The sequence below is a fragment of the Populus euphratica genome, unplaced genomic scaffold, assembly GCF_000495115.2.
Source record: "Populus euphratica unplaced genomic scaffold, PopEup_1.0 scaffold53.1, whole genome shotgun sequence".
In the NCBI taxonomy this organism is placed as follows: Eukaryota; Viridiplantae; Streptophyta; class Magnoliopsida; order Malpighiales; family Salicaceae; genus Populus; species Populus euphratica.
Window position 1 is genome coordinate 347556 of NW_011499934.1, and position 12493 is coordinate 360048.

Consider the following 12493-nt stretch of genomic DNA (forward strand, 5'->3'; position numbering starts at 1 on the left):
TTTCTTGTAAATCCATTTGACTTTAATGGTCTTATGTTCTATCAAGAGTGTAGTCAACTCTCATGTCTTGTTCTTTTTAATGGATCTAATTTTTTATCCATTGTACTCCTTTATTTTTCTTTTCTTTTTTAACTAATTCAAAACTAACTGGATCACAACTCATCTATAAATATAATAAAACAAACTTGTTATCATATATAAATTTTATGTCCTAATACAAATCTTCCAAGTTTTGAACCCCTCTAGGTCTTATGTTAGATAATTTTTCTACTATTGAATCTAGAGCTCCATTCATCTATGGTGAAGGATGAACACTTTGTAAAGTCTACGTCTCTATTTCTATTACATGAGCATGTTGCTCTTCTTAATAGTTAACTCTACATTTCAAAAAGACTCGGTTTGGTCTCATCTTTAAGATTTATTTTCTTCAAAAATGATATTTTTATTGAAGAACATTTTTTTTGTGATGGGATTGTAAGGTTTATAACCTATGTTTCTATTACCATATCTAAAAAAGATAAATTTCTCTTATTTATTTTCAAGTTTTTATATTCTAGCCTCTAAAATCTTGGAATACATGATGAATCCAAAAACTCAAAGATGACTCACATTTAGTTTATGAGTGCTCAATGCTTCATGTGGTATTTTATTCTTCAAAAATTTTATAGCACTCTAGTTTAGTAGATAAGTTGCATATGAAGCTTTTTCATCCTAAAAGCTTTTGAGTAAGGACTTTTCCTTCAACATGCTTTTAACCGTGTTAAAGAAAGTACAATTCTTTCTCTTAACTACTCCATTTATATATGAAATATAAGCTAGAGTGTATAGATGTTTAATTCCTCTTTTCTTAGGGAATTCTTCAAATGTACTTAATATATATTCACCACTTTGATCTAATAAAAGCATTTTAAATCGGTAACCATTCTATCTTTTTTATAAAAGCTTTGAACTCTTTGAAGCTATCAAACACCTCTGATTTTCTCTTTCAAAAATACACCCAAATTATTTTATTATAATTGGTAATAAATGTGAGAAAATATCAGTTCCCACCATTTGATTAGATTTAACAAACCATATACATTAGGGTATATGGATATCAAAGTATAGTCAACTTTAAAACTAACTTAAGTAGCTTGGTTACTTTCTGATATACTTATTTTTTAAAGTTGTTTCTATATTGCTTACTAAGAACATAACTTTCACAAATCTCATTAGGATATTGAATGTTAGACGACCTTTCACCATCTTCTTGCTTCTCAACTTCCTTAGACTCTTAAAATTAAGATCTCAGTCTTTATCATTGATAACACTTTTTAGACATTTTGATATGTCATGAAGAATAGCAAAGGAAAGGTCATGTTCTTTGTCATCTTAACTCAAGTGGTCAACTTTCCTTAAGTATTTGCAAGTGTCAAATACAAATCATTTAAACTAGTTTGATAACTTTTCTCTAGAAATTGTCTACAGCTTAATATCTTTATCTTTATTTATAGCAAATAATAGACATTAAAGATAAATGCATGATTATTGTTGTTACTCATTTTTGGGTCCTCGCATAAAAAAGGAGAAAATACCAAAAACAAATATTTGAATATATATATATATATATATATATATATATATCAACGAAAAGAGGATGTCGGGGTGCCTAGAAAATAGACAAAAAATTGGTTGAGGAGGTTATAAAATATAAAGTTTTAAATTTGACAATATATTTTTGACTTGTGAGAGCTCTATTGACAAAGCAAAATTCAATTTGAGAAAGAAATTTTCAAAATCATGTTTATGGACATAATTAAATTTTAGTGAAGGTTTAATTGAATTTATGTGAGGTTTGATTGCAAGAAAAATTGATTTTTAAGTCAATTTGGGCTTTAATATGAAGAAATTAAAGTTTAGGGGTGAAATTATAATTTTTAAGAGTTGATTTGGTCAAATCATGCGCTTAATTGCATAAAGATTACAGTTTGATAGTCAATTAGAGACTTGATTTAAAAAATCTAAAATCAAAGAATAAACTAGAAAAGATGCGTAAATAGAGGAGCTGAAATTGACTAAATCAAAGGCTAAATTAAAGAATTTGAAAGATTATCGATCAATTGAAGATCAAAATATATAAATTCAAAATCAAGAACTAAAGTGAAAAAGACAACAAACATTAGGGCCTATATTGGAATTTGGCAGGGATATAATTGAATTAATTTTTAAAATCAAAATTACAATTAAGGACTTAATTAAACACATAAAAAATGGAGGACTGATTAGGAATTTAACATAGAAAAAACAGCATCATTTCTGTGCATTGTTCATGAAACAAAAGGAAAGAAACAAAACACGGTGCTGTTGTAAATGGCACTGCGCTTCTTCTTCTTCCCCTAAACATGAGAGGCAGGGGAAGAAGAAACCTTTTTTTCCTACTTTCTCTCTCTCTCTCACTTGCCCAAACCCTAACACAACCCATACCCCTCATCATCCACCATGATAAAGATTAGACAAGGGAGTCATGCCTTACAGGCAGCTAGGGTGACTACACAAAGGTTGCCTCAGCCACCCTACCCTTTCTCTATGATTAGAAAGAGGTAGGGTATATATATATATATTCCTCATTGTCCTATAGATACCTTACTCAACATGTAGTAAAAGGGAACAAAACAACAAAAAAATAAAGGTGAGATTATAGAAAGGAGAATGAAGAAAACTAGAAAGAAATAGAGAAATAGGAAGAAAAAAAGAGTAGAGAAGAAAACATGGGAAAATTGTTTTGAAAAGGGAACGAAGGAATTAAAAAAGCATAAAGGGAGAGAGAAAGATTATAGAGAGGGGATGAACAGAGGTTTTAGGCATAGTTATTAAACCTAACTCGAGGGTTGACCTGGTTAACGGGTCGGGTGCTAGGTTTCATAGGTCAACCCGGATCAACCCGAAAAAATTTAAAAAATTAAAGTTTTAATATTTTGAAAAAGTTTAAAAAATTAAATTTTTAATATTTTATATGAATAAATTAAGAAAAATACACGTAAATATAGGTTATACATATTGTAAATAATGAAGTTTAAAAAAATATTTTAAAAAGTTTTTTATCTCACATTAAAAAGATATTATGTTAAGCTTTTAATATAAAGTATTTAAACCAAAAAGTTTTTTATCCCACATTGAAAAAATATAATTTTTTTCTTCTGAATATAGAGTATATATACTAATAAATTTCAAATCCCACATTGAAAAAACATATTTTTTTTCCTTGTGAACATAGAATATACATACTAATGGGTTTTAAATTCCACATTGAAAAAAATAATTTTTTTCTTAAAAACATAAAGTATACTAAAGGGTTTCAAATCGCAAATTGAAAAAAAAATAGTTTTTTCCTTGGAAACATTAAGGGGTTTCAAATCCCACGTTGAAAAAAAAATAGTTTTTTTCTTAGAAACATATAGTATACATACTAATATGCTTCAAATCCCACATTGAAAAAAATAACTTTTTTCTTGGAAACATAAAATATATATACTAATGGATTTCAAATACCAAATGAAAAAGGATAGTTTTTTTCTTGGGAACATAAAGTTTATATACTGGATTTCAAATCCCACATTGAAAAAAAATAACTTTTTTCTTGGAAACATAAAGTATATGTACTAATGAGTTTCAAATCCTACATTGAAAATAGATAGTTTTTTTCTTTGGAATATAGAGTATATACACTAATGAGCTTTTAATCTCACATTGAAAAGACATATTTTTTTTTCTTGTGAACATAGAGTATATATACTAATAAGTTTCAAATCCCATATTGAAAAAAGATAATTTTTTTCATGGAACCATAAAGTATATATACTAATGGGTTTCAAATACCATATTGAAAGCAGATTTTTTTTTCTTGGAAACATAAAGTATATATACTAATAAGTTTTTAATCTCACATTGAAAAAACATAGTTTTTTTTCTTGTGAACATAGAGTATATATACTAATAGATTTCAAATCCCACATTGAGAAAAGATAACTTTTTTTCTTGATAACATTGAGTATATACAGTAATGGGTTTCAAATCCCACATTAAAAAGATATTATGTTATCCTTTTAAGTTGAAGTATTTAAACTAAAAGATTTTTTATCCCACGTTGAAAAAACATAATGTTTTTCTTAGGAACATATAGTATATATGCTAATGGATTTCAAATCCCATATTTGAAAAAAAAAATCAAATCTCGCCCGAGTCTTACCTGGGTCAACCGAGTTTTGCTGGGTTGTTTCACCAGTTGGTCTTTTGACAAACCTGGACCTATCCAACCCCCAGGTTGACCTGCTGGGCCGGTCCAGGTTTAATAACTATGGTTTTAGGAAGAAAAAACAGAGGGAGGTTGACATAGTAGAAAAACAGAGGAGTTTTTCTAGAGAGAAAAGGAAAACAAAAAGAAGGAAGAACAGAACGCAAAGAAACAAAGAAGGAGATGATATTTTAACAAAGAAGGGGAAACATAACCAGAAACAAGAGAGAAACATAAGCAAAAAAGAAGAAAAAAAATAGCAAAGAAAAACAAAGAGGAGGAAAAGACGCAACAAAATAAAAAGGAGGAAGAATCACCATGAACCACCACATGTTTTCCGCATCCCTACCACTAGAACCGTCGTAAGTTACCGTCAGGCTAGCTTCCCTTCCCTTCTTTTCCTTTTTGTTATTCTTCTTTTTTGTCTTCTTTTTTTTCTTTTTCTTCTTCTTCGTGGTCTCTATTGTTCTGCAAAATGAACAATGGAGAGCTAATCCACTATTCACTAGGTTAAACAATGCTGACCAAGACCAAAAATAGCTGAGTCGGGTCCGGTCTAGTCCAAAAATTAAAAAAAAAAACTTTTGGGCTGATGCAAATTTGATATTAAAATACCTGGTTTTCTTTGAAATGTTATAAAATTTTCAAAACTAAAAAAAAAAAAGAAAAAAAAGAAGAGCTTGTTTTTATGCAAACGACCAAGTCTCTCAAAAGATTAAAAAAATTGTTTTTATGCATACGACCAAGTCTCTCAAAAGATTAAAAAAAAATCATATCGTATTTTCATATAAAAATTGAAAATATGTATTAGCATGCATTTTGGCTTTAATAATCAATTTATTAAAGCCATGAGAACTAGGCCAATATTTCAAAAATTCAAAAAAATATTTTGTTTTCTTTTAGTATTTGGGAGGCGAAACATATATGTAAGATATATTCTTGATATTGAATAAAAAAAAAAAAACAAAAAAATAGTTTGTTTTCTTTCACTAATTGGAATTATGAACTTAAACGTAAGATGCATTCCTAAATTTTTTTTACATTAAAACTGTTAGGTTTTTACCCGATAAGATAAGGACCTCCTTATCGAGGAGAACTTTTATTAAGCTATAGATGAACAACAATTAGAAATACAATAACACCACTTTTTATCAGGAAATCAAACAATACAGCTTACCTTAGAAAAGGCATAATTAAGGTGTTAATATATTTTCTTTACACAACCAATCCCCATACCTGATCTTTGAGACCAGTTAGGGTTTTCAATGACCAAAATACTAAGTGGCGACTCTCATTCCTTTTTTCCACTAATAAAAGATAAGAATTTCTTATCTTCTCCACTTTCCTGATACAAGAGTAAACGATCATCGTGTCGCCACACACGTGCGACAATTACTATTTTTTTATAAGAATATATCTTCTTCCCTAAAGTAGAAGTTGAAGTTTCAAAATATTATTAAATGTGATTTATCCATAATCCTTCTCATTAATTTTATTTTAAAAAAATATTTATAATAGTCATATGATTACTAGCACCAAAATTAAAATACCAAATACCTTGGTCTTATTTAGTTGAGTTATGTGCCATCGAACTCATCAAATCTCCAGTAACTCATTCCTTTTCTATAAAGTTGGCTTTGTTACTAGCTTTATTTGATGGTGATGATCGACATTCATTGCTATAATGTTTATATTTATGATATTTATATCATTAAATGTTTTTGTTTTATCAATATTTTAATGATTATTGTGTAATCACTTCTCCTTTATCTTAATTTTTTCACGAAACATTATTTCATTATCCTTTATAATTATATTGTCCTCTTTCTCCTCTAAATAAACCTTTCCCACCTTTGACTTTAGATTTTGAGAAGTTAAGACCTCTTTCTTTTTATGATATCCCCCTATGCTTATCTCTATGTATTGATATGCAGTTTTGAGTATAGTGCTTGCTTTAACATTTTATCTTCTGAACATTTTTTTGATAAAAAAGCTATGATTTCAAATATTGCTTTATCAAAAACCTACTACATGATTGCTTTGAATTTATAATCTTTCCTTTTATCATCTTTTAAGAGTTTTTTTTTTCCTCTTCTTTGAATGATACTTCTATTTATTTGTTAACTAGTTTTAAATACCCATATTCTACTATGTCTGACATCTCTTAAGAACCCAATAATGATCTTATTTGTATGTACCAATTGTTATAATTGTGTTTGTGGCCTAATAGATTGCTCAAATTAAAAGTTAAACTAATTGCATGTAGGTTCAGCCTTATTGGATTTCTTCATCTTTTCCAAGTGGCTCCTTTTGACTTGACTCGTGTCGATTTGACTTGGTTAAACTTGGTTCAACTTGTTAATGTGGTAGGTGACATAGAAGAAACATGGATGAGCTGGGCCTAGAAATCAAATGACTAGGATGATTATTGAGTAGGTTGTGTGGATGGTGTGTATGAATGGTTTGAGGCATGTGCAACCGATTTTGAGCTTCTTTTTTATTATGATTATCATGATAATGTTCTTCTCAGCATCATTGTGATAGTGTTATATTCAAAACTCGTGTTTTAAACACTTTGATTTCTAAGTAAAAAAATCCACCCTCTATTTTTGTTTTATATGCTTTAATACCACTTGTTGGTGGAATGTGTGTTTGAAGTCACTATTGGTGTACCTCTAAAAAAACGAAATTCACGCAACAAACACTAAAATCAATAAAATCCATAAGCTTGTAAATCTCTCCTTTTAACTCTGTGATTCTCTTGATTATTCCACACACTTAACAACGCATATTACAAACTTATTTATCAAAAATGAAATCCTAAAAAAAAAATCATTAATTATATCACTTACTATACATATTACAAACTTAATACATGCCTAAAAAAAATCATTAATTATATCACTTACTATGTCTAAAACTATCTTCTTCATCCTTCTGTAATGGTTGCACCTACCATTATTAAACTTTCTTCTTTTCTAGAATATATGGGTATTGCATATTAGTTGCTCATGAGTCAAATTTATTCGTCAAAATTGAGCACCTTTACTCCAAACATTCATAACTCTAATTTGGATGTTTAATTGGGTTGTAAGATTAATAGAAAGCTAATTTGATATTAATGAAATATTATTTTTTTTATTCTTATAAAAAAATCAAATAAGTAAAACAATAAAAATGGAGGGGTTTATATCATGTTGTCTTGAATTGTTTTTTTTAGGAAGGGGTTTTATCGAATCCTTGGGTGAGAAAGGGCCAATCAAGCCAAAAAAAAAACTAAGTCATTTCATTTAGGTTTAAATGGGTTAATGTCTTATCTAATTACTAAAATAAGTATAGGGTCTTTGGGTTTTCAATCAACACAATGCACCTAACCCATTTTGATTATCATCCCTAATTTTCTCTAATTAAAAATATCAATACATGAAATAAATAAATAAAATCTATTTCATAAAGCTTAGCTAAACCTTTATATTACACAATATACTAAAAGGGTTCAGTACCATTGTTACTATTTACATAAGCACAAAACACTATGAATTAGAATAGTATAATAGCAGCCCAGCTCTTAACACAAAGAGTTGCAAGAACAACAAGGGAGGGGTAAGGATATCTTTTCACTAGGGTATATTTGGCATTGAAGGGATGGTTAGAGAGAAAATAGCCAGCATAAGTTATAGTGGGCTGCAAGCCATGGGGAGCGGGCACCTGGCGCTAGTGCTGCCCATACAAGGACACCTAGTGCTTCGGCAGCCTTGTCCTTGCGTGGGGTAGACCCAAGCGCCACCTAGCACTTAAATCTTGGCAAAGACCCGATTGGCTATGGCAACCCCAACACCACGTGAAATTAGGGCAACCCAAGCGTCACATGGCTCAAAGGCAGCACAAACATCAGGTTTTCGCTTCTCATTGTTATTATAATATATTACTTATAATAAAAATACTAATATTTATACCACAACTGATAATATTTTTAATATTCATTTTATTAATTATAAATAAAATAATAATATTTATAGCAAAAATAATTTTATTTTTTATATGAATATTTTAAATTTTAATAAAAATAATAATATTTTTAATGCAAATACTATTTATTATAATAAAATAATAATATTTGTAACACCATGAGGTAGCACGCCTGATTGCTAGGGAAGGGTGGCCTAGCACCACGTGATGTTAGAGAAGACCAAGCATAGGTGTCCGCTTTTTATTGTTATTATAATAAAAATAATATTATTTGTGTTATAGTTATTATTTTATTATTATAATTAAAAGTATTAGTATTAAAAATAGTATTATTTGTATTATAATTACTTTTATTTTTATTATAATTAAAAGTTTGAACACATTCATGTCCAACCCCAAGTTGAGTCTGGACACGTCCACGCGCCAACTCCTAAATTGGATCTGGACCAAGTTAATCTAGACACGTCCACGTCCAACTACATGTGTGTTAATATAATAATATGTGTTATAAATATTATTATTTTTTCTTATAATTCAAAGTATTCATATCAAAAATATTATTATTTGTGTTATAAATATTATTATTTTTATTATAATTCAAATTATTAATCTAAAAAATATTATTATTTATGTTGTAAGCATCCTTGAAATTTTTAATATTATTATTTTATGTTATAAATATTATTATTTTTATTATAATTAATAGTATGAATATTAAAAATATTATCATTTGTGTTATAAATATTATTATTTTTATTATAATTAATAGTATGAATAAAATAAATAATAAATTTGAAAAAAAATTAGTATTATTATTAAAAAATATTATTTTTTATATTATAAATTTTTATAATAATTTTTATGAAAATAAAAAATAAACTCTTGATGAGCGTGGGCTTCCACCTAGTTAGATATTAGACTAGTCCCCCTGTGAGCCCCGAGATACCAACCACCATGTACAAGTAACCTTTGGTGGTCTAAAGATGCCGAAACTCTTCTTGGCTGCAGCACTGAGGTCATGATGGCTCTAGTATCTCTGAATTTGACTTGGCTTTTAGAAATTAGACACAAGTCAAAAGTTATACATGTTGATACCCGATTCTTTTTCCTCAACTAGGCTGATATATCCCACGCATAATCCGGCCGGTTCTCGATTTGTTTTGACAATCTAGTTGGATTATCACAGAAGTCTTATACTATTTTCAACATAGGTTTTAGGTATAGTTGTTTATGTAATGAAAAAAAAGTAAGCATAAACCTAGATTTGAACTAGTAACATGCATGAATCCATGTTAGTAGCTATCCAAATAAAAAAATAAAATGAGTATCTCCTGATACAAGTGTCGTCTTACTTTGAGGAAGGGACATATGCAGGAAATTTGGAAGAAGGTTGCTGGAAAGAAAGCTTATTGCACTTTTAACATGGATATAGACTCTTAAAACCAAAGTGTGCACGTCTCCTAATTAGTCCTAATTAAAATCAAAGTCCACGCCGAATGGAGATGCAGTGACCATATTGTTTGGTGATGCTCATGGTTTTCAAGTTCCTGGTAAAGATCAGTTAGCTGGCTGGTATTGATCATTCAAAAAATAAAAAGTTGGTTGCAATTTAAAAAAACAAAGTTCGTGTTGATTCAAGGTTCAACTTCAATTTTGTTTTGTTTTTCTTCTATTATATATAGAAATCTCCACGACCAACTACTTGTTTATATTTTAACGTAGAGATGTCTTAATTACAACCCGAACTTTGACTAGAAAAACCTAAATGAATTTTCTTAAAAAACAAAAATGAAACAAAAAGGTGAGCTTTAGTCTATAGTCTTCCCATTTTGATTTTATTATAAAAAAATATTAGAAAATAATATAAATTATATTTTAAAATCTCACTTAATAATTTAAATTTTTAAGTTGAATTGGTTCTTTAATATAATATTATAGCCTTGATAACTAAGTAGTCACAAGTTCAAATCTCGATATTTTCATTACTTTATAAAAATTAAGTACAAAGTAATGTAGGTTTCTACAAGTTTCGAGTTCAAAGAGTTTTTATTTGAGAGGATATGTTAAAAAATAATATAAATCATATCTTGAGAACTCACCTAAAAACTTAAATTTTTTAGTTTGTTGGTGTAATACATATAATCTCTTTCACCACATCAACAATTTTTTAGTTAAATTGTTTTTCTAACAAAAATTCTTGGCCTAATACATATAATCTCTTTCACCACATCAAAAAACATGTATGTAAAATCTTAATTTTGTTAATTGTAATGTCAAGGGTATAACAAATAGGTTTTAAGGTGTGAAAATCAGTATTTTTAAAGTATTAATTGTCTTGACTATATTTATTGCAAGGTTAGTGTAATATACCTTCATAACATATTAAAATCTTATACTTACAGACATTAATTTCTATAAGTTTATTGATAAGTTCTATTTTATTTATGATAAACATAAATAAAGAGTTTATAGAGAAAAATTAGGAAGGAAAAAAGATTGTTTCTAATTTATTTTTATCAATATCAAACTAATATTTAAAAATAAAATAACATTTATTTAAACCAACATGTTTATAAAATTTAGAGTTACACGTTTTCATACCAATTTGTCTATAGAGTTACTATAAATTATTTAAACAATTTGACAATAGATGTCATGTATAATTATTAAATTAATTAATTCCAAAAATAAAAAAAAATCATTTATATTAAATAATATCAAGTGTCAAGTTAACTACCTTCTATACAAGCTGTATTTTTAAAACCATCAAGACCAAAAGTTATGAACTTGTTGAATTTAAAGTGTTCTCATGTATTCTTTCACACGAGTCAAGAACATCACGTGAAGTATGAGTTAAAATGGTCCAGGTCTAAGAATGCCTGAAACTGCTATGGAAATTTCAAATTAAGGTGGATTCATGAGCTCTGTGCAATTTTGACTCTATAATTAAAAATAATAATAAAGCTTGAGAGTAAGAAATTTGATTGCATAATGTTTCAAAAAAAAAAATTATTACAACAAAATGTAGTAATGTATTAAAATGCATATTGATAAAGTTAAAAAAGAAATCAAGCAACCACTCCAAATGGTAGCTTTCCACGAAAATGTGTTCGATTTTGTAATAGTTAAGTTAGCCTCTGTATTCCAACCACTACCAATAAATAATTAAAGTATTGTAATAACGTGCTAACATGTATAAAATCATCATGTCGTATATAGTTCAATAATTAAAGGGATCGGTCCTAAAAATAATAATAACTAATGTTATCCATTAAAATTTATTTGATGTTATGATTAAGATTATTTTTAAATAATTTTTTATATTAAAATATATGTTAGTAATTTTTTATTTTTTAAAAATTATTTTTAATATTAGTATATTAAAATGATTTAAAAACACAAAAAATATATTAATTTAAAATAAATAAATAAAATTAATTTTTTAAAAAAATACTTTTAAAATACAAAATAAACAGTTTTAACTAATTTTATATTATATTGTGTGTTTTATATGAGATTGGGTAATTTTTAAATAATTTTAAATAATTTTAATAATATATTATTTTAATATATTTTTAAATAAAAAAATTTAAAAAATTATTATTATCGTGATTCCAGAGAGCTATTCAAGTGAGTGGGGGGAGCCATTCTAGAATAATTATATATATCCACCATGTACGGTCAAATACACCTTTGGGAGAAGAAGGGAAAAAAGCAACGATTTGTATCAATTTAAAGAAGAAAATATATAATTGCATAATAATCTAACAGGTTGCCAAATTATCCAGCTATTTTGTTCGCTGCCAGTCCAGATCCTTAGAACAGAATGTGGTGGATATGCACTTATATTAAATACATTTCAAATATTTCCAAGTCATACTGACTTTTCAAAAAAAAAGAAGTTCTTATTGCTTTCTCACCCGATTCATGTTCTTTGATGGCTTCCAAGTTTCTAAATTGGAATTGCTTTTAGATCATATCTCGACCTAGCTAGACCATTGATTTCAAGCAAAAAAGTTATGAAAATGACCTTTGGAATTTAAGCAAAGGTCTCATGAAGTGATATATTATTGGGTGTGAACTATGAAAGGTTTGAAAATTGAATAAGAAGTTTGAACAAGCTCTCCAGAGTTCGTATAAGTGTGTATAACTTCAACCCCAGCTGGCCCATTAAACCACCATCAACGGTGCTTGACGCCAGAGGGCGACCTTTCTCGGTGCCCAATCTCAGCAGTCAGCACTGGCATCTAGGTA